Source organism: Phalacrocorax carbo, chromosome 1, assembly GCF_963921805.1.
Source record: "Phalacrocorax carbo chromosome 1, bPhaCar2.1, whole genome shotgun sequence".
Lineage (NCBI taxonomy): Eukaryota > Metazoa > Chordata > Aves > Suliformes > Phalacrocoracidae > Phalacrocorax > Phalacrocorax carbo.
In genome coordinates, this window is record NC_087513.1 from 50,213,490 (window position 1) to 50,239,537 (window position 26,048).

General features: G+C 43.3%; 1 long non-coding RNA gene across 1 annotated transcript; it reads right to left on the minus strand.

Moving 5' to 3' along the window:
* Positions 1-424: 424 nt before the first annotated feature.
* LOC135314670 (uncharacterized) lies at positions 425-8,270 on the minus strand. The gene is made up of 4 exons (XR_010374171.1): positions 8,085-8,270; positions 4,593-4,661; positions 1,617-1,761; positions 425-1,288 (listed from the first exon to the last, which is right to left on the minus strand). It is a non-coding gene; the product is annotated as an uncharacterized LOC135314670 (long non-coding RNA).
* Between the last annotated feature and the right edge of the window lie 17,778 nt (positions 8,271-26,048).

Here is a 26,048-nt window from a genome sequence, read left to right on the forward strand (position 1 = left end):
CGTATAGAGCTGGTAAGATTTGTAGTTATGTGAAACACTAGATAGAGTTTGCAAACAAAAAAAAATGCTGATTTATAAATGGAAAATAAAATGTGTAGACCAAAGCCTAGGGCAAACAGGCACTGGGAGTCAATGGAGGAAGAAGTGACAAATGCATTTCCTGTGGGATGATGAAATGCTGCATGGTTACATGGTACTCAAGAATCAACCCTTCAACAGCTGAGGCTTCCCTTACATTAATGCCAGCTACATGCATTACTGGGTCAACTGACAATACAATTTTAATCTGGATCAAATGTGCGTGCACCACTGTATTTCTGTTTTTTTCTGAACTAACAAGGGTGTGGGATGTAGCATTAAAGCTTTCTGTTGTCTCCAAGTTGATTGCAGGCAAAAAAAAACCCCATCCATTATAACACTGGCCAGAAGAAATTTATTACTTTAAAACAAAGCAAACACTTTTTATTAGGTAGGATAAATTTGAACCAGACCTGAAATTTTACTGTTTGTGCCGGTAACTACTCTGATTCACCATTAAGTACTCTGAAGCCAGATTTACTGAGCCATGTTACCGCAGCCTGGCCTCTATACCTGTCTTGTCTTGGATGGTTGTTAGCTGTAACGGTAGGAGCAATGCCAGTGATGCATATGCTCAGAAACCAAGTGTTCACTCCTCATTTCCTGCGTGGCGTTATAATGATACTGAAAAGGCTCCTCCAGAACTGGATATTGTATATTGTAGAATTCTATAGTATGGGCCATCTCTGCCTCAGAAAGTTTTTGAACCAAATAAGCAAGAAAAAGCATGCTGTAAAGAAAAGATCTTTTTAAGATTACAGATTACAAAACTGATTAAAAGCAGCCAACCTGCAAAATATTTCAGCGGTGGTTTAACTACTTGGCTAGAATATGTGTTAGTGCACCAAATCTCTTGATGAGTTTGCCAGGTGATTTGGATGAGCAAGAAATGGAAAATCAGGTGTACTGTTTGAAGTTGGCATATTTTATTCATATTAGACATTTCTGTCTAACACAGAGATTTCCCATAGCGAATAATAAAGCCTTTTTTGGTAGGCAATTGAAGGACTTTGGTTTGTATAAAAATCCTTCCTTTTTAAGCATGTGCCATATAATCTCAGACCCTGATAGTGTAATTGCAAAAATATAAGGTGAAAAATGTAATTTGTCTTCAGGGAGGAGGAGAGGGTCAGCTGTGGCTACATCGTTTCTCAGCTGTCCAGCAACATGACGTCCAAAGCCAATTTGTACAGGACATTCATTTTACAACCTGGCCCAAGGCAGAAAAATGAATGAGCAGGCATTCAGCATTTCATTTCAAGACATTCAAAGAAATCTACCAATAAGTGTCAGATATTGAAGGCAGGACTCTTGGCTCCCTTGCAGGCAGGGGAAGTTTTACTGCTGACCTCGGTAAGGCATTGAAATCAATATTCCAGACTACACTAAGGTAAGAGGAGAACCATTACACGTGGTTCATGACTGGGTGGGGCTTTTCTGGTCATCGTGACTTTTGATTCCCATTAAGGACAGGTGTCCCTGTTAGGCAGAAGCATAGCTGGGGACTCTGTTGACATGGAAAGGTGGATAACATGTACCTGTCAGAGAGGTGTGTGAGGCCACAGCAGTGCACCTGGTTGAGTGTGAGAACCAGCGTGACTCCCTCGACTGCACAATGCAAGGCCCCTGCTCTGAGGCTTCACAAGGATACACATCATGCCTGCCAATACACATACATGGGATCTAGGAGATAAAAACACATGTATCGAGAGTCACAATCTTATATTTCAAATATTGGGATACTACATATGGAGCTGTCTCAGTCTCACAGAAGGTTTGCAAGGAAGGGCCCTGAAACAGAAAGTGGTTTTGTGAAGTGGTGGGAAATTAGTCGTAATAAGTAATTTACTGAAGCGATCCAAGAGTCTTATGTTTATATAAAGGACCCATTGATGTTTAGATACTCTTTTTATGAACAAAACAAACAGCGAATTATAAAAGGTACTCTCAGATCTGAGCAGAAATTGATGCTGAATGAGATTGCTAACCTAAAATATATTTTAAGAGTATTAAAGAGATTTTAAACTGAAGCTGCAGCCAGGAATTCAAATTGCAGCTTGTTATTAAAGATGTTGGTTTCCTGATGTCTGCTTCCCTGCTTACAAAGAACAAGTGCTGGCTACTCTAACTATCTCTCCATTGCAAAAACATTTACAGATGATTATAACAGGTCTGTCCCTTTTTAGTTGCCAAGGGCCAAGTTATTTCCTACAGAGACAAAACTATGTAAAGGCCAGAACTTTGTACAGTTACTAGTTGGTATTTCTTACTGACCCTGTAGTGCAGAGGATGGCTGGGATTTGTGGCTCTACAAGGTACACTCCTCTGCATCCATAGGGTCATCACACAAAATGTAACACGCCCCCCAACATCCTGTGGTGGCTGGGGAGGCCTCTGGGGCTTCTCTGCTTTGCTCCAGAGCTAGTGGAGCAAAGCTCCCTCTTCATCTCTGTTCTCACTGAATCCTCCCTTGAACCCACCAAATGCAGATTTGCTAGGGTCCTTAGCATGCCCTTCTTCCCAGTTCTGTTCCTGCCTATTCCTTCTTTGTGATACCACTGGGAACATCTGCTTCCTCCACAGCAGTTTATGTCTTTCTCTGAGAGCTGAGGTGACACAGGGGTAGATCCCAGGGGCTGTTCCCCCATGGCAGCACGCTTCCAGCAAGTGACCACGTCCATCAAGCAATGCGCCAGGGGAGTAAGATTGTAACAAAATAAAACCCATTTCCTTTCCATATACCAAAGGATATTTCTAAGACGTACAGCTGACGGCAATACTTTTTGCAGCAATTGCTGCACAAGAAACAAAAAGCCAGCCATCCAATGACAGGCAAAGATGCTGAAAGAATACTATTATTATCTGATGGAGCAAACGTGTGCCAGCAGTCCCTCCTAAAGCAGAAGATCTCTCGGCCATCCCACCCTGCCACCTCTACCAGCAGATCGCATGATGATCACTAGTGCCTTTTTAAAGCAGGTTTTAGTATACCATTTCTCTAGAGATTTTTTTTGTTGTTTATCCCCATTGTCCTTAGCAATTTGCATTTAATGAGTAGACTACATGTATTTTTATGGCTGATGTTTCACAGCAGCAAATAAAAAATACGTAACTGCATCTGGGCAGCATGCAAGTGGATCCTAATTCCACATTGAACCAGTCCTGGAAGCAGTATTTTCTGCCCTTTCCCCCTGAGAATGGTGCTTGAGCTGCCAGAAAGGCCTGCTGAGGTAAGACGAGATCATTAGCCACTATGGATGACCTCGGTCTCTTTGAAGAGACCTGTTTGCTGCAGACTTCAGGAGACTGAGGATATTATGCCTTCTGTTACAAAAAGTTGTGATGACTGAACAGCACCCAACAAATCACTGTCATGTCATGTCACCAACCTCAGCTTAGCAGACAGCGTAGGCAAGTATGCATCACATTCAGCATTCAGGCATCTCCTGGCAAACAGTTTTCCCCTCTCCACCCTGGCCGCTCAGCATGTCAGCATTGTTTTACATCACCTCCTCTCCCAGTCGCATTCAGACATGGTGAAGTCTTATAATGCATTGTGTTTTTAGCATCATTACACAATTGTTACACAAGCAATCACTAGTTCATTGGGTGCCTTTTTTCCTTCTTTCCCTGCCTCCTAAGTGTCTGCTCACAGCAGAAGCTAACTCCATTTTCCAGCAGATGAGGAAGGCTGTGGTGGGACAGCAGAAGACCTGCTGGCCACCAACATGTCATGTAGTGTCATAACTGGAGGAGCATGTGGGGAAGGGTGTCCGCACAGAGTGAATGAGAAGGGCTATTTAGGAGAAAAACCAGAAAGCATTGATAACAGCAAACATGCTTCAATCACTTCCTAGCAGAACTGTCCTTACACACTCCTCCATGGAGGCCCCGTAGCTTCTTTTGTATCTGTGAATAAATTAATGAGTCGAGAGCCTGACGCAATTAAATAAGTCAGATGTAACAACAAAATTCAGCCATATTATGCTCTTATAGTACACATACGTACACAGAGGGACTGATTATAGAGGGTATAAGCTGTCTGAACTTTGGCATTCTCCACCAGTTGAAAACTTGCTCATTCGGCATTGGTAAAAATCTTTCAACCTAGTATTTTTAATGCAATTAACAGACAAGTACATCTATCAGTATATCTATCTACATTTGAAACAACTACAAACACATTTTTCCCATGTCATGTTGAAAACCTTTTATCTATTCACTTTGCTCTGCCTTTGGCAATTCCTAGTCAACAACACAACTTATTTCTCACGTCAGACCCATTCACTCTCCTTCTAGCAAGCTGTCAAAAATCTTCGGATTTACTCTTATTACTTCTTTTTCCTTATTCCACTGTCCTGTTGACGCACAGTCTGTGCTTGTAAACCAGGGTGAACTGCTGTATGTGTGGCTTGTCTAACCCCACTACAAGAGCTAAAGACAAAATGGAGGGTGTGTTTCCTCCAGCCCAGCGGTTGTTTTGCCCTGTCCCCTGCTAGAAGTCAGTTGCTTACCAAAAATGCTTCTCTTCTTTGAAATTTGGTGTCAATTTCAGGCCAACTCCATCTGCAGAACAGTGATTCCTAGAAAGGTACGAAACCAAGAAATCTTAACATTTTTCTGAATTATAGCCACACTAGGAAGATGCGAGGAATAAGATGCACAGGGCTCCCATAACCAGCTAAAAATCTACAGAAGTCTTTGTGGGCTTGCTGCAGCACACAGGCTGTGAGTCACAAGTCCCAAGGCTTCCAGTTAACAACTAAAAGGGAGAAATGATCGATATAATTTTTCTCACTGAGTGATTAAGTCTGCTTTTAACAATGCAGTCATGCGTGCTATGTACTAAACGGGGTGATTCATTAGTTACTTGGAAGAGGAGCATCTTCTTTCCTCAGTTCAGAAGCCAGAGGGATTAGCCAGTGCCCCATGAGCTTGGCTGATTAGCATGTAGAAAGAGAGGAGAGGAAATACTGGCTACTTTTATCCCCGTCCCCACATCTGCAGTGCTCTTCTCATTAAAGCAAGAAAGAAATGGGGGAATTTTGTATTCAGCAATAAAGTTTTAGTCATACTTTGCATCAGTCTGACACCAGAGCTGGCTGCTGGCAGCTATTGGCAGCATCCTCCCCTGCCCTGCATTCACAGGCACCTGCACCCAGGCCGGAGCATGACCTTCATGGCCATGCTCAGCAGCCCAAATAGCAATGCCAGCTGCTCTGCACAACACTTTCTGATGTTGCCCTGGCACATATGTGGGAAATTTGTTCATTCTGATTTTCATGGTCATTACCCCTTCTAAAATAAAAAAGAACAGTTACAGGTAGAACTGGCAAAGAGGACGATGACAATAATGTATTTTTTCTTATTTGACCCATATTGTTGTTGAAATGAAATTTATAACAACTCCTCCCAACTTTCCATCATCTTAAGTTTGCTAATGATAATCTTCCGTTTTAGGATGAGGTCATGCATACAGTAAAGAATATGCCACTCCCAAGCCTCTTTAGGTTTGGGTAGCTCCACATTTTAAGGCATTCTTTGCAACGCCCTGGTGGTGCAATACAGTAGCATGATGGCATAGCCATCTGAAAGGTTATGCTGGGATTTCTTACAGTCCTCCTCCTATGAGGAGAAATGATGTTGCCAAAGCCCGCACGCAGAACATTTCCAACAAGTGAAGATTGATTTTGCTGTCTTCTCATCATGACACAAGTTTAATTTATGAGCAAGTACAAAGCGATTTTTTTGCCTGAAGACACTGATCAAAACTGTCACATGCAAGAGTTACATCCCTTTCCCCTTTTAGAGCCTAAATATCAGCTACAAGTATAATTTACATGCAACTCATTTTGCATGCTTCTAACTGTAGTCTCATGTAATAATCGTTTGGACACACTGTACTCAGAAAACTGGCAGCAATTCCAAGACTAATGTATGTGACAGACCTCTGGCACTAGCTTAAAGATGTTCAATATCTGCAATGGCAGTATACATAAAATGCCCTTGCATCCAAACATAACCACCGCGCTATTCCTAAGCACATTTATGTCCTGGATTCTACCAATTTCATAGAAACTCTGCATCACTCATTCCTGGGCCAAGCCTTTGTCTCAATGTGTCTCTCTCTGATTTTGCTTAGTCTTTCTTTTGACCCAGTCCTGGCTACGCCTTTTTGCCTTTCACCTCTCTTCTCTTCTGTCACACATTGCCTCCTTAGCTGCCACAGCACCATCTATTTAAGCAAAATGATTCATCTTCTCCATTACTCATGTTTTTCTTTCCTTGAAGAGATCTGGGTGGGATGAAAGGAGGTGCAGGCTCCACATCCCAGGACAACCATGACCCACATGAATGGGTAGCAGCTCTAAGGCATGGATAAACAACCCGTCAGTCCTTCCTCCCCAAACACATTTGAGCAATATCGTGCCCTGAATGTGGCCTACCCTTAAATCTCCTGTGCTGGTTGGTATTTATTACCAGCCTTTTATTACCTGAATCCCTTCTTCTTTCACCTTGTTGAGTGCAGAGGATGCTTCCCAATAAGATGGACTGGAAAAGAGTCTCTGTAGGCACCTGTCTACCTGACACCACAGGGATTTGGGTTTATTAATTATGTAAGAGTGCTTAAGCCTTGGCTATATAAATTCCATCTGTAAAATTCCAAACATACAATTCAAAGCAAATATATTACCAGTGAATTAAGAAGTTCTTTGAAAAAAAAATTAAGATTTTTCCTGCAATTCAAAAGGATGATATTTTGGTCTAAAACAAGGATAATCATTGTGGTTTTGAAGGTCAAAATAATGTCTCTTGAAAACCGAATGATTGAATTGAAACACAGCCAGGTTTTCTTTTCATTAAATAATGGAATATATTGACCAAAAGAAGGATCTGCTGTGAAAATCTCATCTTCAGTCAAAAAGTTTAAATCTCCTGAATATATGCACAGCACACATTGGACACCAAATGAAATTGTCTTCATTATATCTATGCATATAACCACTGAAGAGCAATTTATTCCGTATAAAAACAGAGCATTATCAATTCCATATGTGACGCGTTATGTAACTTATATTATTTTTTCTTTCACCATTATGCTTCAGCTTTCACCAGAAGCTTCAAAGACAAATAAATCATTAGTCATTTAACTGGTGATATGTAGTACTCATATTTATCACCTCTGGCAGGGTTTTGCTTTTAAACTTAAGTTAAAGCACATTTGTGTCCTAAGTGACATAGGTACACAAACTTCATTGCAGCAGGCCTCTGATAATGCTGAACACTGAGCAAGGTCAGACCTTGGGAAGGAAAAGTAAGCACAGTGCTGAATGACTGCTAAGATTAGTTTCTTCTGTAACTCAAGCAAACTTGTATGTTGCTCTTCTGACACTTCCTTGGAAATGGCTGAATCACTTTAGCTAAAACATATCTTGCCCTCTCTCCTCAGCTCCCCACAAGAAACAGCCAGAGGCATTTATTTAGCATTGAAAACATCTGAACAATTTATTCACATTTAAGAAAGTATGGAAGAACTGAAAACAGTATAATTTAGTGGAAAGAGCTTGGCAGTCTGTTCCTAGGAGTTAATATGTATGCTCTGCATAATGGAAAAATTACCATTTTTCTTTATCAGTAATTCAGTGAGATTGTCACTCTGCCACTCTCTGAAAGGTCATCTATAACAGTTAATATATAACTCACCAATGTGTCAGTTCTTCCCTAAAGTGTTATTTCAGGCACTGCAGGGGAGTTCCCTCTGATATCCATGCCAGAGCAAAGGTACGCTGGCAGCTGCAGTTTCACAAAGAGGGACTTCAGCTGCGAGGCCAGCTTGGGAACATCTGTCTCCCATCCCTGCCTTGCCTCCGGCTGCCTCCTCACACTCATGCTGCTCTGCAACTGTTGTTGGGGCTGTGCTGTAAAGCAGGTCACTGAGCTGATCCAAGTTACAAATAATCTTTTTTATTTACAGGGTTGATCTGAATACAAGTTGCTTTTCTTACCAGAACGATGCCAGGACCCGCAGTGCTGGTGCAGCTGAGGAGGCAGGGCCCTGGGACAGGCTGGAGAGAAAAGCAGCTGGGATAGCAGGCACTGGGGAAAAAGCGTGCCTGGGTTCACGGAACTGCTGGCTCAGAGGGTGTCACTTCCACTAATAAGTGCAGAATGCAGTCAGAAGGGTGTTATCACAAGCCATGAACAAACAGAAGGTTCACACACAAAGGGATCATGCATTACTAAGACTAAACAATAAAAATTGTTCAATATGTGACTTCTGCAGAAAAAGTAGCTATAAACATATATGCACTGGAAAATGTGTACATATACACACACGCACATGCATACACACACAAAAGTTACCTCTAAATTTAAAAGAAATGCAAAATATGTCTCACGTCAGAGTTTTCGCCAGCCTTCAAAGCCTGCGTGCAGCTCTGATCCCCTGGATGGCTGGATCATGAAAGCAACAACCAGGAAAGCCTATAGAGGGAGCAGGTCACCTTCTTTTCCTGAGTGACAGGAGCTTTCAACCTCAAGTGACTACCCTGACAGAAAGGAGAGACAGAGGTAAAAGATGAAAATGTCTTAGGGAGCAGTCCCAAGGGCCAGAGTTACCCTGCAAACGGGAGCAGCAGCAGTACCTGCCTCTCAGAGCATGGGCAAGAGGGCTGCAGATCCACATCTACCATCTTTTCTTCCTTCCCTTGTCTTCAGGTTCACACCTGAGCCCTGCAAGGGGTCAAGAATCTCTCAGTGTTTTCCCCCTTCTGCAGTCGCTGGGGTGACCCAACACTTCAGCACATTGCAGGATGGAGATTCACTTGTTTAGAAATCGAGTGATATTTTATCTTCCAACACCTACAGCCAAAGTAATAGAGCACTGCCTAGAAGTCAGGGAAGAATGCACTAAGAAAATCCTGGGATTTCCTGTTGAACAAAAAGAATAACTTAGAAATATATAACTGTATGTCACAGACAACATAAGAGAAGCAGTATCAAGCAGAACCAGTATTAAAACTGCACTCGGAAGACAGAATATACAGAAATACTAAAGAGTTAGTTATTGTCAGTAAAGGCTACATGCCTGAATCAAACACTATGTTTATTATAATTTACATGTGCATACACAAACATTTCTAAAAATCTTTAATCCATGTATACTTGTATTGTAGGTCCAGAAAGCTGGTAGTTACTTGTACGACTGTAAAGCCCAGAAGGCCTGGCCTAGCCAGGCTCAGCATTTGCTGAGCATGACACAAGTCTGTAACAAGAGCCTTTGCCTTACCATGTTTATTACAGTCCAACAAAAGAGAGGGTAAGATATTTTTTTTCTTTTTCTTATTCTTTTTCATTTTGAAACAGATAGGGAGCTGTGACCAAAAAAGTTTAACAGAAACTGGATCTTAGCAAACAAACCCAGATTCAGCCTTTGAGATCAAAAAGGCTAGCAACTAAAAAATACCTGTTTGGGAGCAATGACTTTTGTAAGGTGCTTGACTGCGTAGTATATGTGTTGTCAAATTAACAATTACAAATGAAGAAATGGTGCACAATACATGGCAAACGCACATGCTTTATTTACCATGTTGCACCTGTGAGTTCTCGTTGTAGAAAGACTGGCCACCAGAGTGTGCACCAGCTAACTTACGTTTCTGTAAAAATCTAAGAACTGGCATAAAGCTTACAATATTTATACATTAAAATTATACTAAGAGCTCTTCCCCCCACGCACTAAGGTCTAATAATATTTTAGCATCTGTCTCGTGGGGAGCAAGAACAGGTCTTAGATTTGCAACATGAATAGTTAAGCACAGGTCATGCAGTAGTAAAAGAGAAAAGGAACACTCTATGCCCTTCAATTCCAAGGCACTGCAGCATAAAGCATTAAAAAAAGATAATATTACTTTGCCTCAGCTAACCCATATAACATGTTTCATCTTTTGTTACAGGTTTGCCTTTTTTTGTCTCCTTGCATCATTAGAGAGAGGCCATTTGAGGAATATATTCTGCACAGTGATGTGATTCAGCAACTTTCTGGAAAACATAAATGCAGCCCTTTTTTCAGTGCACTAATGAAACACAACTGGCAATAGTTTTCTTCGAATTGAGCCTAACTGGAAGCAGGCAATGTACCATGTAAGCTGCAGCTCAGTGGTCTGGGATCACAATGTCATTTTTCATGTTTTTTTATACAACTGAACATGAGCTGAACATACCCTGCCGCTCACACCAGGCCAATGACAACAAATGCATTACTGTACGAGCTGTTGTGTTACCAAGAATGGCTCAGCAAATACGTTTTCCTTTTCATGCAAATTCTAGGTAGCTTTTGTCCATACCAACACGTGAGACCGCTGTTTCTGAGTGTCCCAAGGGCATACCTGCAGAAAGGTTATCCCGCAGTTCCATGAGGGCAAAGTCCCTGTCACGAGCTTGGCCCATCATAACCTTTTTTGCACAAGGGCATTGAATGGTACTTGGTAACACCACTGTAGAGACACTATGTAATTTTGCATATTTGGTATTCTTTTCCCAGAAGTGCTCCAGTCTGGGAAATAAGATCAGGATCAAAAAGTGTTTGCCTTAAGAGGAACAAAATCCCCCCTCAGTGACACCCAGGGTAGTCAAAAGACTTAAGGAAGCCATAGTGCCCTGGTGCTTCACGGGCATGTTTCCCAGCAAAACTATCCTAATAAAGAGATCCTATTCTATTTAGCCTGATAGAGGAGTCCAATCTCCAGGCAGGCACGACGTGGTAGCCCTGGCACGCGATGAGTGCCTGAGGTGGGATGTGCTGCGTGTCCTCTCTTAGGGCACACGCTGCTTTTTCTCCAAGCAACATGTGGGAGTGATGGGCAGCATGTGTCCCACGTACTGCCGCGACCTTTCCTGCCCCGAGCCGCAGGAGAGCTGCCATCGCAGCTTTGCAGCCAGCAGCAACCACAGCTTGTGAGGGGTGGGTCCTACCCCCCCACCCCCACTGCGAACCAGTCTGAAGATGAAAAGTGCTGCGTAAGCGCCAGCCGTTATTGTTACTGGCAGAGCTGCGTGGGGACGTTTGCATGCAGCGCCTGTAGGCTTGGCTAACCACTAACCAGCGCGGAGCCTTTACACTTAGAAGCACCAAACAATATTCCCCAAAGATATTCCCATTTGCAGAAGAAAGAGTCATTCTGACAACAAAGTCTGCTAGTGACCAAGTGGCCAGTGTGTTGCTGGCATTAAATAGCTGGCAGAATTTCTATCATAAATATTGTTATCAGGCCATTGTATCTCAGCTGTAAAACTTGCTCCAGGCTCATATTTGGCAAACAAGACCCAGCAAGATAATGCTTTCTTAAACACATTATCCTATTTGAGTAATCTACAGACATGTAAATCAAGAAGTCTGCAAGTGGGGGCCCCACTAACACCTTTGCCGATCCTTCTCTGCTGATGCTATGGGTGTCAGGGGAAGTGAGCATCCAGCCACCCCAAAGCACTTGCTCCGGGGCTTTCCTTTTACCTCCAGATGCCCCGAATGGTTCAGATAAAAATGCTGGGGAGGCACAGGGCAGAGCAGACAAGCTGCAGTCAGTGACAAGACACAGAGAAGACTTTCCCCAGGAGAGAAGCCCATCTCCTGGGAATGCACACATAGCAAGACAACAATCACCTTTGTACACAGGTGAAGAAGAGCAGCTGCTGGAAACCCTCATAGTCCTACCTAGCCTCCTTCCAGACCTGGAGTAGCCAACTTTTCCATATAAATGAAAGAAAAATTGCACCTATTTCTATCTCAGAGAAAATGTCTGTTTCTGCTTCAAAGCTAAAACAGCTTCTTGGTCATAATGCCATAGCGCTGCACTGGCTACACAGTCCTCTTGTGTTTCGAAAGGTTTCCTGTGGACTCTACCACATCTGACAAATGCATAGATGGAAAACGTGTCATCCACTGGCTCTTCTGAATGGAGACTTCCAGATCTGCACAGAATATCCCCATAACAAATAAGCAGTTAAATGCAACAGGGCTGGAAAACTCAACACTGAACAAACAGTAGCAACTTTTTACGTATCTGAGTTAAAGTACACAGGATTTATAGTCAGAAATACTCTTTTCATTGATTTCATTATTAAAAGTCTGTTACAGCTAAGGGTTTTTTTAAATGCCGAATCTCATTTCCAAATGCCCTGAGGGAACAACAGCCACAACAATAAAATTAGGAACCCATTACTGAAGATAAAATTAGAATAACTAAGCTCAACACTACACAGGGAAAATGCAGTGTTAAAGTGTATGAGGTAAAATGTTTTCTAACTATCCCAGTGTTAAACTTCATTTTGTCCTTGGAATGAGCAAGGGCAGAAGTTTGTGACAGGCTGCCACATTACTGAACACAACTGTGTTTTGTGCAAGTTACATGCTAAATCAGTATATTTTCTCAGAGAAGTTAAGGCCAAAGAGGCTTAATAAGATATTGTTAGTTAATTTTTAATTAACAAGGCTTTTTAAAAAATGCTTTTAACCTTCAGGATTGTGATTCAGGGAAGTACTGAGAAAACAGATGGTTTACTTTTCAGTCCTGCTTACACAGGAAACCTGGAGGGATATCTCAAGTGAAAGAGATTCTTCCACAAGCATGGAGAAGCCACTGCTATCGCACCTACCACCTCCATGGCAAAAGCAGCAGAAGGTGACAGGTATCCACCTATCTATACTAGGGCAACCACTCAGATATACTTCATAGTGAAATTACCTACCAGAAGCAGGACTCACATTTCAGAGCATACATATTCCGTGCCCCAGGTTAGAGTTAGGCTTCCCTTATCACTCCTGAACAAGTATCTTCATGAGACGGACATTCTCACACTGCCTACACGCGGTGCATACGCAGGTTGCGCAAGCTGGAGAATGTCAGTTCCTCCTCACAATCACATTGAAAAACGCATTCCCTGTTTTTTTTCAGGAACAAACAACGAAATTGCATATTTCTAAAACCAGAACTTTGTCATAATATCCAAAATGGGATAAGAGGGGCGGGGGCTTGTTGCGGTCTGCTCTTTCTTCTCACATGAGGTAACTCCCCTCTTCCTCCTCCTCTTCCAGCCTCAAACACACGGCTGTCATGAATTCTGTAAGGGAATATTGTCCAATGCATTCACCAAACATTCTGACACTGATGAAAAAGAATCATTCAAATGAAAAAAATGCGGTTATGAAAACAGTCTGTTTTGAGCATTGCTTCACATTACTGAACAGCTCATTTGCTATTCCTGGATATTAGAGTCAAGCTCAGTGCTTTTGCAATAGATATTTTTAAATAAAGGTTAAAGAACATGTTTGTCTTATGTTACGTTCTCGAAATCTCTGTGGAAACAAACAAGCACCCTCTTCTTACAGTAGTGTCTAGAGGTCCTGAAACAAGCAGACAGACCAAATGCACATGGGTTTCACAAACTGTTCTCCAGCAAAAATCTACACATATGAGCTGACTCCTTATCTCTGCTTCAATCAAACGAGCTTATTGTTAAAGTTTTACAAAGCAACCCAGCAGCAAGGTGAAAGTTGAAGAGATTATTGAATAATAGATAAGAATATTTTTAGTCAGCTCAGATGTATTCATATATCTGAGAAAGCACCAGGAAAATGCCCTGAGAAAGGCACTGGCTGAATTCAAGCAAAAGCAACCTGACAGTCAGTGCTCCGCAAGGGCCAGGGGCTCCCTGGGGCCGGGGTGCTGGGGGCTCCCCATGGGAGGTGGCAGGATAGAGCCCAGAACAGGGCTGCCAGGGAGCCACCAGGACACCGGAGGCAGCCCCAGCCCTGGGGCATCAGGCATCTCCTTGGGGATGGGGACATGGACCCATGGGTGGGCCCAGCTCAGGGGGTCATGGCTGGGCAGAGCTGTGGGGAGCTGGAGACCATCCCTGCTGCAGCATCACTGGGGCAGGAACCAACAGCCCCAGGGGGTTGAAATGGGGTTCTGGGCTGTGGGCAGGGTCAGGGGAGCCCCAGGGGCTGGGCAGGGACAGTCAGAGCTGGAGGTGCCCACATGACACCGACACTGACACGCAGAGGTACAGAATTACTAAGAAAAAGTTCCCGGTCTTTCTGCTCCTGGAATTGATGAAGATAATATTTTTGCTTCCTTTTCCCTCATAGCTTTGTAAGCCCCGCAATCCTGTCCTTAAATTTGCAGCAGCTGGAACTAGAAACCCATTCCCAGGGTCATTTCTTCCCATCACGTTTCCTGCAATGCTGTTAAATGCAGGGGAAACAAAGAATTTGTAATGCTCTGGGAAGGACCTTCCCCACACACAAAAGAACGAAACTACCAAATTGTCTGATTCCAGCACTGTTCTGCTTCTTACCCTGCATCCTTTAACCAAGCGAGGATCATTGCTCCCTTATTACGGTCTGAAGAGACAAAGATTTTCGAAAGATCTTTTCACTGCCTGAGCCAGCCCTTTCCCTGTTGTCTTTCCCTTTTAATGAAGATCACAGAGCAGTTGATATCTTTGATCTCACCACAGATCCTGAGAGCCTCTGAAGAAGTGGAGGTATAATAACATCGTTCACTTAAAAGCTAGGGAGATACTGACTGAAACTGCAACTACTGAAATAAAGTACCAGTGAATAATGAAGAATCACTTGATATTCAGAACTTCATTCATTAAAAAACATTTCTGAAAGGAACTGCTTCATGTGTCCCTGGGAATGCTAATACAAGAACTGCCATGCTAAATCAGACTTGCGATTTCGTCTGGAGTCAAAGTACTTGCACATAGTCCATCCTCCTGCAACACTGACTGCAGAGCAGAAATGCCCTTATCTTGCCTCATGAAACTATGAGACTATATGCAATAGTGGGGTAGAAAATCTTTTAAAAGACAGATGTAAACAGGGGAAACTTATCTCAGTAGTACGTAAGAAGCACAGCCCATTACAACATAATGGTATGACTACCCAAAAAATACGGTAGTGTGAAAAGACCCAAACTTTGGTATTTTGGGGCAGAGACAGCCAGCAACCTGCAGCACCACGGAGCTCAGAGCTGCCTAATTTACCTTGATTTTCTGACAGGAGATTTTTGGTGAACTTCTTGTCCCATCTTGCTAGACTTCTGTAAGTAGCTGAGCTAAGTTCAAAATTACCTTCGTGTGTCTAAGTTATATCTTGAGTCCTGGAGAAAAAGAGCAGATTCAAGAGCTGGTTCTTGAGACTGCAGCAGAGACACAGCCCAGCATTTCTGGACCCCTGTCCAGCAAAGCGTTTCAGCACACCTGTATCTGTAAGACTCTGAATAGACTTGGCAACTGCATTAACTTAATAATGGGGAAGCATGTTGTGAGCTCCCTTCTGGACTGGGAGCTGTCTCTGATGGGTTTTGTAGAATGCAGTAGAGCCTCAGGAAGTGGAGAACAACAGCTATTCAGTTTCTCTCCTCTCCACCTGGATGCATTGGAACGAGGATGCCTTGGCATAAGAAACAGACATATTAAAGCAAATGCCAGAGCCCATCAAAGGCCCAGCAAAGTCAGTTTTGTGGGGTGTGGGCAGGTACAGACAGGACGCTTATCCCAAGGCCAGAGAAGTCCCAGTGCCAGGTGACAGACGTCAGGGTGAACACTGGCAACATGGGACAGGGAGACCCACGTCATCTTTCTGTCAGGACTTGGCCAGGCTATTGTGCCATTGCAGCGTGCAGGGCCCAGAAGTCTGCTGCAAGTAGCACAGCTTAGTAAGAAAATAGTGGTAAATAATTCTGTGGGCTATATTCTCCTTCTGGTGACAACCCATCTCAAAAGAAACACCTTCAAGAGAAGAAAACGATGTAAGAATCCCTCACAAAATCCCAACCTGTGTACCCATGCACACACACAAACAGAAACCAGCATATTTATCCAAAGCAATCTCACATAGGATCTCACTTCAGATCTTGCAGATCACATGGGAGTGGAGGGTCATCCACATGCAGATCTGCTGCTTTTGCAGCTGTTTTGATCTGCTATCTGTATCTTCTCCTTCCCAGCTCCCTCAAAGTAAAGTTTCAGAGTGACTGAAATACTGAAAATCTCCCTACCTGCAGATTGCATCATTTGGAAATGACTGTGTTAGCTGATCTTCACCCCCTGTAATTGTACCATTTGACATCTGAAGCTGTGTTTTCACTTCTGGGGAATAATGCACATGGCTCAACTCTATTCTCAGATGTGTCATCCCACTGCTATTTCTTTCTTCTTTAAGCTACAGTTTGGTATTCTTTTAAGTGAACGATTGCCAATAAAGCAGTCCCCACTTTCTCCCACTCCCACATCTTCTCCCAGATCATCTGTTGTACTGTGCCATCATAAATATTTGTGTGGCTACATGGTGAACCAGATCAGGGAGCTGATCCAGCTGAAAAACAGCCCCTTGGAAAAAAAAATATGCAATTTTTCCAATATAGTTCCCCACAAGGTCATACAAATGCTTGTGCTGCAATTGTAAAGAGGTTTCTGTAAAGACAGGAATGACTGACCAAGAGAAGGAAGGGGGAACAGTCTGCTTTTTTTAAGCAGCTCTGCTGGCCTTAATGTGGTGCCATTGTTTAGCATTTGCTTTCACCAGCATTTGTCCCCAGAAAGCTCACAGAAACCCCTGTTTTGGGGAGTAAACAGGCGCAGAGCTACTGAAGGTTCCTCCTGAATGACCAGGGAAAAGTTCTTTCCACAGCAATATCTAATTCTTGTCTGCATTTGAGGCCAAGCCCATAACCTCTTTTGTCCTTACACCTGAAGAAAAGCCTTCTCCTATCAAGAAGCTCAGGGATCCTCCAGAGTCAACTGCTAGCACTTCAGAGGCAAACAGCCTGTTCCTCCTTACCTCACTTTCGCTGGATTTGAAGACTGATGAGACAGAATACTGCCTGGTTACTTATTCCACATCCCTCTATTGGAAATGGGAGGGAAAAGTCTAGAAGCATTACCATTTGACTGCATTTTATCAAGAAGCCTTTTGAAAACAGCTCATCTCCCATTTAACAAAGCCTAAAAGTAAACTAAGTCTAAAACCAGAGCCAGAAAGTCCTAACACTAATTCCCTCACTTTCACTTCTTTTTGTCTCTTTGGTTTTTTTCTTCACAATAAAGTGACAGTTCCGCTGCCGATATTTCTCAAGATACATGCAATAATCTTTCGTGAGATACTTGAAAATTGCAGTTAAATGCAAGCTTGCTGCTGAATAAAGCTGTTCAGAATACAAAAATGTCCTTCCTTTGCCTCCTCCACTTCAATAAAAGACAGTCAAGAATTACTGTTTTCTCCCTGCTGGTTTGTGGTGTGAGATAGCGAGGATATGAAACTAGCTGATCCCATGAGTGGGAGGACTGACTACAAAGAGAACTCTGTACTTCTTTCATTGTTTCCAGCAACTATAAAATTAACTTAAATTGTGGCTATCTCTTCACCAGTGGGCTTAATGTATTCAGACTAAGAATCACAGAATCACAGAATGATTTGGGTTGGAAGGGAACAAAAAGATTATGTAGTTCCACCACCCCTGCCATGGGCAGGGACACCTTTCACTAGATCAGGTAGCTCAAAGCCCCATCCAGCCTGGCCTTGAATGCTTCTAGGGATGGGGCATCCACAACTTCTCTGGACAACCCATTCCAGTGCCTCGCCACCCTCATATAAAGAATTTCTTCCTTATTTCTAATCTGAATCTACCCTCTTTCAGTTTAAAGCCATTACACCTTGTCCTGTCACTACATGCCCTCGTAAAAAGTCCCTCTCCAGCTTTCTTGTAGGCCCCCTTCAGGTACTGGAAGGCTGCTATAAGGTGTCCCTGGAGCCTTCTCTTCTCCAGGCTGAACAACCCCAACTCTCTAAGGATAGTGTCTAAGGGAATATTACAATCTCCTGAAGAGATTGCAAATCAGCAGTCTTTTCTTACATCGTATAACATTGCTTACCCTTCACTAAACTAGAAACACGAAGGCAGTATGCTATCATATGCTAGGGGACTTCCTTCATGCAGTGTCTGTACTGTGGCAAGCTTGGGGTAGAGCTCTGACACATATGTTGATGGACATATTAAGATTGAGGCAGTTTATCCAGTAAAGATTGGGGGAAACTGTGCACAAAGATAACAGGAAGGGACTGATCCTGGTCATCTCTACTAATTGGGCAGCTCTGTTAATTTTGGAGAAAGAGGAACTGGATTTGGTGATGTAACAAACAGGCAAGCATTTTTAGACACTAAACTGTTTTGAACTCCAGGAACCCTAGAAAATATAAAATCTACTGCCGGGGAGAGACTGCATAAGAAAATCAGAGGCCTGTTTTTAACATAACCATGAGAAAGCCAGCAAGAAGAGCTACCCTTGAATTTTTCCTCCAATTGCCAGTTCCCCACATTTCATCCTGTCTCTACTTCTGGCTGTAAGAGTGTGGCTGTTGGGGCTGTGATGGTCTCAGGACATAACCAAGTCAATATTTGTAAGGACAGGTCCTAGTTTTTATTAAATAGTGTATTTGGAAGGAAAAACCAGACCGATTTTCAGGCATGTAAGCCCATCTCCATGTCACCGAAAAGTCAGCATTGCCTAGAAGTATGTCTGGGCTTTTTCTAGCTGTATGTGTCTAGTAGAAGATCTGACACCTCCCTTCAACACCCCTCTCCTTCATTTGATGTTCAGCTCTCTCCCCAGTAAAGCCTCCTCTTACCCCATCTCTATTCTAACAGCACTCCCAGTCTTGTCTGGACCCACCTCGTTTTCATACATTCATTTCCACCTTTCTTCTCGTTCTTCTCACCTTGCTCCACCACCTCCTTAAGGCCTCACTGAACACATCCCCTGGATCCCCCACCCTTCTTACAGTGAAGCTCCTTTGACAGACCCCTGTCAGGCAGGATCAGTTCCACAAAACTTTGTCTGCTACAAGGCAAAGCCACCAGAGAGGTTCCTGTTCAGCCAGAGACGCTTCCTCTGCCGGGCACTGCCTGCTAACTGCACAATGGAGCTGTCCTGCTGACTATATCGCTGCAGCAATCAGGAGTAAAAATAACTCTCAGAAATAAAGTTTCTTTCAGCTTTGATCAGTCCAATGATAGGGCTCAATCAGCTGCCTGGCATGCAGTCACAGAGGCAGAGCCAGGGGGACGAAGTGGGGATGGGAATGAAAGGGTGAGGGAGGAAAGTGGTGGGTTGAGGCTGAGAACAACTTAGGGTACCTGCGCCGTGGGGGGAACGCCAGCAGGTCAGGAAGGAGCTTTCTCGGCAGTAAGGAAGCAGTCAGCGTACAAGAGGCAATATTTTTCCCAGCAGTACATAATAGCACAGCATTTTGTGAGCTTTGTCCGCAGCTGCTGTATAGAAAATGCAGGATCATTCTGCAATATTTTTAATGTTGTTGTCTCATAGAATTCTCCAGTTACACATGACTGGTTAAAAGGGACAGGAACAGGTTAGGACCCTGTTGTGGAGGGGAAAAGAAAAGCAAGGGAAGGAAAATTCTCAAGCATTTGCCTCAATGGGCCATCAAGAAGTGAAGGGAGCAGCACCCTGCAGACATGCACGGGTTGGCAGCACAGTGAGGGAGGACATTTCGGACAGCATGTTTCCACAATTGAAGTGAAGACTGAAGAAACTCCCTGAAAGAAATGTGCTGGGGAAAGAAGGAAGGATTTCTAGCAATGCTCTGCAGAGCCGTGAATCTCCTCATATTCAAGCTTGGCTAAGGGCTGCAGTGAAGGGTAGGAATGCCTTAGGACGAAAGGAGCGCAGGAGTCTGCCTAGCGCAGACCGTACGGACATTTGAGCTGCAGATGAATCAACATGAATCAGCCCTGTTATACCACAGACCATAATCATGATGTAAAATGAGGTGATGCAGCAGCTGACTCAGAGGCACCTTGCACAGCCAGGGTGAGGCACAGAGCTGGGGACAGCAAGCTGTCAGCCATCCCCAAATAAACTCATAAAGCCTGGGCAAGAGGCCCAAGGGATTTTGCCCTCTCTAGTTCAAATAGCAAATATGTATCATGCCAACCTGTAACGTGCAAAGGCTCACTCACTTCCTCTAAAAGAGCAAGTCCTCCTTCAGGATTGATTCGTCTCGCCAGTGAGGTCACCGACAACAGGCAAAGGTGCTGTGACTACAGCCTAGCTCACCACACTCACAGGAGACAGGGGCTGGTCATTACGCAGGATCTTCTCTGAGGACCAGCCAAAGGGTAGCCAGGGACATGTGCAAAGACTCGTGTCACTAGCAAGAGTTGCTTGACAGGACATAAACAGAAATCAAAGAGGCTATGCAATAGGCTATGCTGAGCCTTTAAAAAGCAGCTCTGAGGAAGGGTTGCTGTGTGAACCTCACCATAGACATCTGGCAGCAGAGCCACATAAGGCAGCAAACCACACTGCAAAATAATAAAGAACACATTATATTTCAGTGGCATCAGTTTCCCAGTCCAGTCTCTCACATGGTGATATGAACAGCTGTGTTGGTACAGAGAAAAGGGCCACCTGGCTTGAGATCTCAGCTGGGATCAGGTCTGCCACCAGGGAATTCCTCTTGAGACTACGTCCCTGAGCCGCCCAAGAAGTCTTGACCCTCCACTACACTCCTCTGAAGCACAGTTTCTCTAAAATATCCCTCACATGCTGCAGATAATAATTTGCTGTCGGCTTGTAAAGAATGCAACTTACGTGCCTCTCCCTGTGTCATATGCAACGCTGCTGGCACGCAAGAAATGCAGGCAGAGCCATCACAAGAATGTTTGGGAGCATCCCTCTCCCAGACCATCCTACTGTGGTGCTTCTTCCTGCCTTTCACACTCCTACTAGTTGCCACCAGGGACCTGCATGCCCTGTGTCTGGGCAGCAACAGCTACTGGCTGGTCCAGACAGAGCTAAACATGTTCACGCTAGTAATAGGATGAGGATCTCAGATCCCCATGTTAAACCTGGACACAAGTGAGGCCTGTAGTAAAACAGGGATGAGATTCACCTCACTAAAACTTTTGATGCCTTTAAGGTAAGCATGCAAAATTGAGCTCGTTGTCTAGACAACCTTTTTACTGTAGTGGAGAAATCCTTCTGGAGTACAACTCATCTGAATTAATTTATATATCTACCTTAGGATGGGGTGACTCATGTATTGCAAAGTATTTATTCCTCACTATTGAATCCATCAATGAATCCCATTCTAGATGTCAAACAAGTGGAGCTGTATTTGCTTGCACCATTTCCTACAAATACCCACTTGGATACATTTATATCAGCTTGGAACTGATTTATTCCAGTTTCATTTGCATAGCTGGAGTTGACTGTCATTTAAGCAGAGCAAAACTTTAGAATTAGGTCTCCCGCCTATACTTTCATGCATACTAAAAATAATTTTTTTTTAATTGAAATTGTGCAGGATGCTGAAAAAGTGAGCTACGTCACTCTGAGCGCTGGACACAGTGCTCCTCTTTGGCCTTGGTTGTCTTTGTGCAGTATGCTGTAGTGTTTTTAAATATTATCTCATTGGAAAGTAGCAGGGGCAGACAGAGCTGCAATACCAGGGGGGACACCTCAGATGGGTGGGAACTTTGGACTTCAGCACTTCCTTCAATATCTGCATTACTGCAGCTAGAGTGGGGGCTACCTTGTCTTTCACTCCCTCTGCATTTTGTGCATGAGGCTGGGCAACTGGAAAGGAACATCACTCCCAACACCAGCATCACAGCAGGGAAGAAGGAAACAGAGGTATATATTCAACATTGCTATGCGATCTACTACCAACACACGGTGGCCCTAATCCTGAGAGATGATAGATGGCTCTCAGGGATAGTCCTGCACCACAGAAGGCACTGCCTGCTTTGTCACTGGCTATGGAAGAACAGGCTCGGTAGCATGGGTATCACAGAGAGTTTGACAGTGGTGCAGGTATGGGGTTGTCTAGCGCTTCAACCTAGATATCATCCTTTCAGCTTTCACACCATTTACAATTAAGCTGTAACAAATCAAAATACAACATCTTTACTGCCACGTTTGCAGTTCTTATTTGGGACAAAGCAGAAAAGAATAAAGAAAAGTTGCAATAGTGTTCTTACTAAACAAAAACTGGGTGGATGTGATCTGGCTTTTACTATGTAGAGTGTACCAGATGGTCAGAGGGGCTCTATCTCTGTTGGACAGTATTGATCTTCGCTTTGTATTCATGCTCTTGAAGAAAGGTGTGCAACAGCATGACAGAGTCAAAGGATGCCTGAAACAGGTTTTAAGTTTGAATCATAAAACCACAGAATAATTGAGGTTGGAACAGACCTCTGGAGCTTACCTAGTCCAATCCCCCTGCTCAAAGCAGGTCCATCGCCAGATCACTTGATCAGGTTTGCCCTTGCTCTCAGAGCACTTTCCTGGGACTGAGGCTTTGGCAGCCATGATGCTTTTGCCAGCTGAAGCCATTCCTACTTCACCTGCAATCCTGGTTCTCACAATGCCCTCCCAGCATAAACATTTATCTAGTCTCCTAAGGAAGTGATTCAGCTGAAAAATAATCTGTATCTCCAATATAATAATAATTTTCTTAGCTGGAACGGTTCCCCAGTGCAACTTATTCTGCAGTCCTACTCGCAACTGTGCTAGCACGGTGGAGGGAGAGCCAGACAAGGACAAGCAGCCAAGAGGAGGAAAGGAAAGGAGGAGGAAAGAGCGAGGAAAATGCCTGCCTGAGCCAGAGCTGCAGATTAATGAAGTCTCTGCCAAGCCCAACCCTCAGAGAAGACTCAGTTCCTGAACTGGAATTCAAGCCCCTTCACAGCTACAATTTCCTGCTCTGTACAAGGGGGAGGTGGCTGACTTTAGAGAGTTTGCAGATGAAAGATGAAAAGCATGATAGGTATTGCTTATTGATTATTTTCACACCCACTAAACTTATTGGGAAAGCTTTACCAAATGTATAGGAACCAGGTGAATCTGTACATCTGTTAGAAAGGAGAAGCAAGCTTAAAGTTGGCCTGAACGGAAGTATAAAAGAAATAAAATTTTCCAACCGAAATAGCCAGACTGGCTGAGCTACAGAACCCGGGGTGTCTCCACCCAACATCTTGTGGAAAGGCACTTTCTTCAGAATCAAGCCTGAACAAAGCTGGAATGAACTCACCTACCTTGGCTTCAGCTTTCACATTTTCACAGTATTTCCGTATTTGTCAGAAGGATTCAAAATGTTATTCAAAACAACTGACAAGGGAGCAACCACTGATCAAAATAATCTGAGTAAATTCCAGACTAGATTGCTACTGATGTGCTGAAAATTCAGGCAATTGATCCTCATTAGTGCTACTGCCAACATGCAAAAAAGACCTGATTCATCCCATCTAGCAGTAGGTATTTAATGCAGACATCTGAGTTGGAAGCCACATCATACTAGGTATTCTGTGTAGTCCATGAAGAGTAACAAGCACCCCCTGAAGATAATTCATCCTGACATCTAATTTACCATTTCTGTATAAACCCATCAGAGGTCAAGACTGCCCTGCAAGCACTACTCAAACCCTCATGCTTATCATCAACCAGTTGTAGGCTAGATGCACTGCCTTGTCACTTTCGAGTCTGATCTCAGTCTCTCATTTCTTCTGGCCAGAGTTCAAAATGCAATTTGAAAGCCAAATACAGATTAAACTAAAACTTGAGTTGCCAGAGACTATGCTTACTAAAATCAACCCAATACTGAAGCTTGAGCTTATTTTTAAAACTACATGATTGACACTGATCTGCCCAGATTTAAGGATAATACTCCTAACCAGAGTATAATATTCCCATATAGATTCATCAGAAGAGGAGGTCTCCAACTAGTCCTGCCTCTCATTGTTACCCTGACCTTAACATTGCATGTATCCCTATAAAGACTTCCAGTTCTAGCAAATGTGGAAGAAGGAATAAGATGTGGCTCCTAACTGTCAAAATTTCTAATTCATTTCAGCACATGTACCACAGAAGTAGCACAGAAAAGCTGCCTTAACAGCAAGGAGTGGCTGTAACTAGAACCCTGTATCAAACCTTTAGCCTCTGCCTCCAGCTGTATCACTGATCACAGGTACAAAGTGAAGGGTGACTAGGAGAGCCACAGCCCACAGATCAAAGATATCTAAGTACATAATAGACACAATACACATGTTGTATACAGACTGACATAAACCAAACTCTGTACTGACAGTGCTCCTCATAGTTAATACCAAGAGCACAGTCGCATTCCTTTTTACATAGAATACAGTATTCAAAATCAATATGTTTCCTTCCTAAAGTATCGAGTAACTTAATTTTCTAGGATTGATTCTATGGACAAGACCTGTATAATTAAGATTGATTCTATGGACAAGACCTATATAATTAAGAGAAGGAAAAATGTCCTAATTCTGCTTCCCTGCTAAATCCCATCCCACAAATTACTGCCTTCTTCAGAAAGCCAAACTCACCCTGCTAATTATAAATTCTTCTCCCCCAATTAGGTAATGGAAATAATAACAAATGACTTAAGTATTCCATACTGCAAACATACTTACGGAATATGAACAAGGAAAGCGCAGTCTGTCTGCATGGACTCCACAAGCGGAAGAAGTTACATTCACTGAGCAAAATGCAGCCAATAAAAAAAAAAAAATTATTTGGGACTAATATGAAATGCAATTAATATGTCACCATTCAGAAGCGTTCAGCTCCGGTACGTTACTTTATTTTCAAAATGCTATATGAGCTGTTTTCTGCCATTGCACCATGTTACTAAAAGATTTTACAAGTGGGTAAAGGGATCTCAGCAAGACCTGTGAGTAGAATATTTCTGTCTGACTTGCTCTAAATGCATGCAAAGTGAATGACCAGACTGAAAGCTGATTACACTGCTTTTAAACATGTCCCTGAGTGTCGTGTACAGCCTGCACAGTGACTTCAAAGTGTCACATGGTTATTATGTAGAAACAAGCTAGTCTTTGCTGCATGTTAGCTTGAGGCTTTCAAAAGGCATAATATATTTTCATGTAACCAATCCTGACTACAAAGAAAAATTTAATAAAAACTCCAATTATAAACAGTCCTGGATATGAATATGCTGAACATGGTCTTACACTTTGAAATCCAAGTGCTAGCACATTTAGCTTAGAAATTAGAAGATTCTGGCAGCTAACTAGTCAGACTACAGCAAGGCAGCAACAAATGGAAGGCCGCTTCCACTCCCTAGCAAGCACATTATTTGCAATAGTTCATGGATAAAAGGACAGCAGGAGGATACCAAACCTCTGCCTTTTCAGTGCAGTATTAAAATACCCCTGTATGCTCATAAGCAGAAGTACAGTTACCACATAAGAGCAGGAATAAAGAGGCAGGAAGAAACACTAGTTGCACCTTTTGGTGAGGAGGAATGGCCAGTGGTTCAGACACTCACCTCTGGTTTATGACACTTGACTTAATTCCTTGCCATACCTCAGCTAATCTGTATAGCACCGGGAGAGCCATTGATTGTCTCTGTGCCTTCTCCTGTAAAATGGCAATAGCAGACCACCGTTACACCACAGGCATGGCATAAGGAAGCCTGGCAAGAAAGAAAGAGAGGTGCTGAGATGCTGTGAGTATAGCCAGATGTGTAGCAGAGGAGATTTAACAGCTGGTTGCCTTAGGATGCAATGGTCCTGCTCTTCCACGTTCCTTCTCCCTCTTCCTTGCCTGTATCCCCATTCCCAACCACACAGCCTCAGCTCCTCTCTTGTGTTACTTCCAATGATCTATCTGTACCATAAAGCCAATTCAACATGTTAAGCAGCAAAAAGCTGTGCTGAGGTTATTTAGTGCTGCCAAGTTGAGTCAGGTCACTCTACAATTAGATGAGCCCTAGAGACAGTGCAGAGGACAGCCAGAACTACGCAGTGTGAAGAGGAAGGAACAGAGCAGGGGAGAACAACAGGATCTCCCCTCTTTTAGCATCAGTAATTTGCCAGACTGGGAGCTACAGCATGTAACTG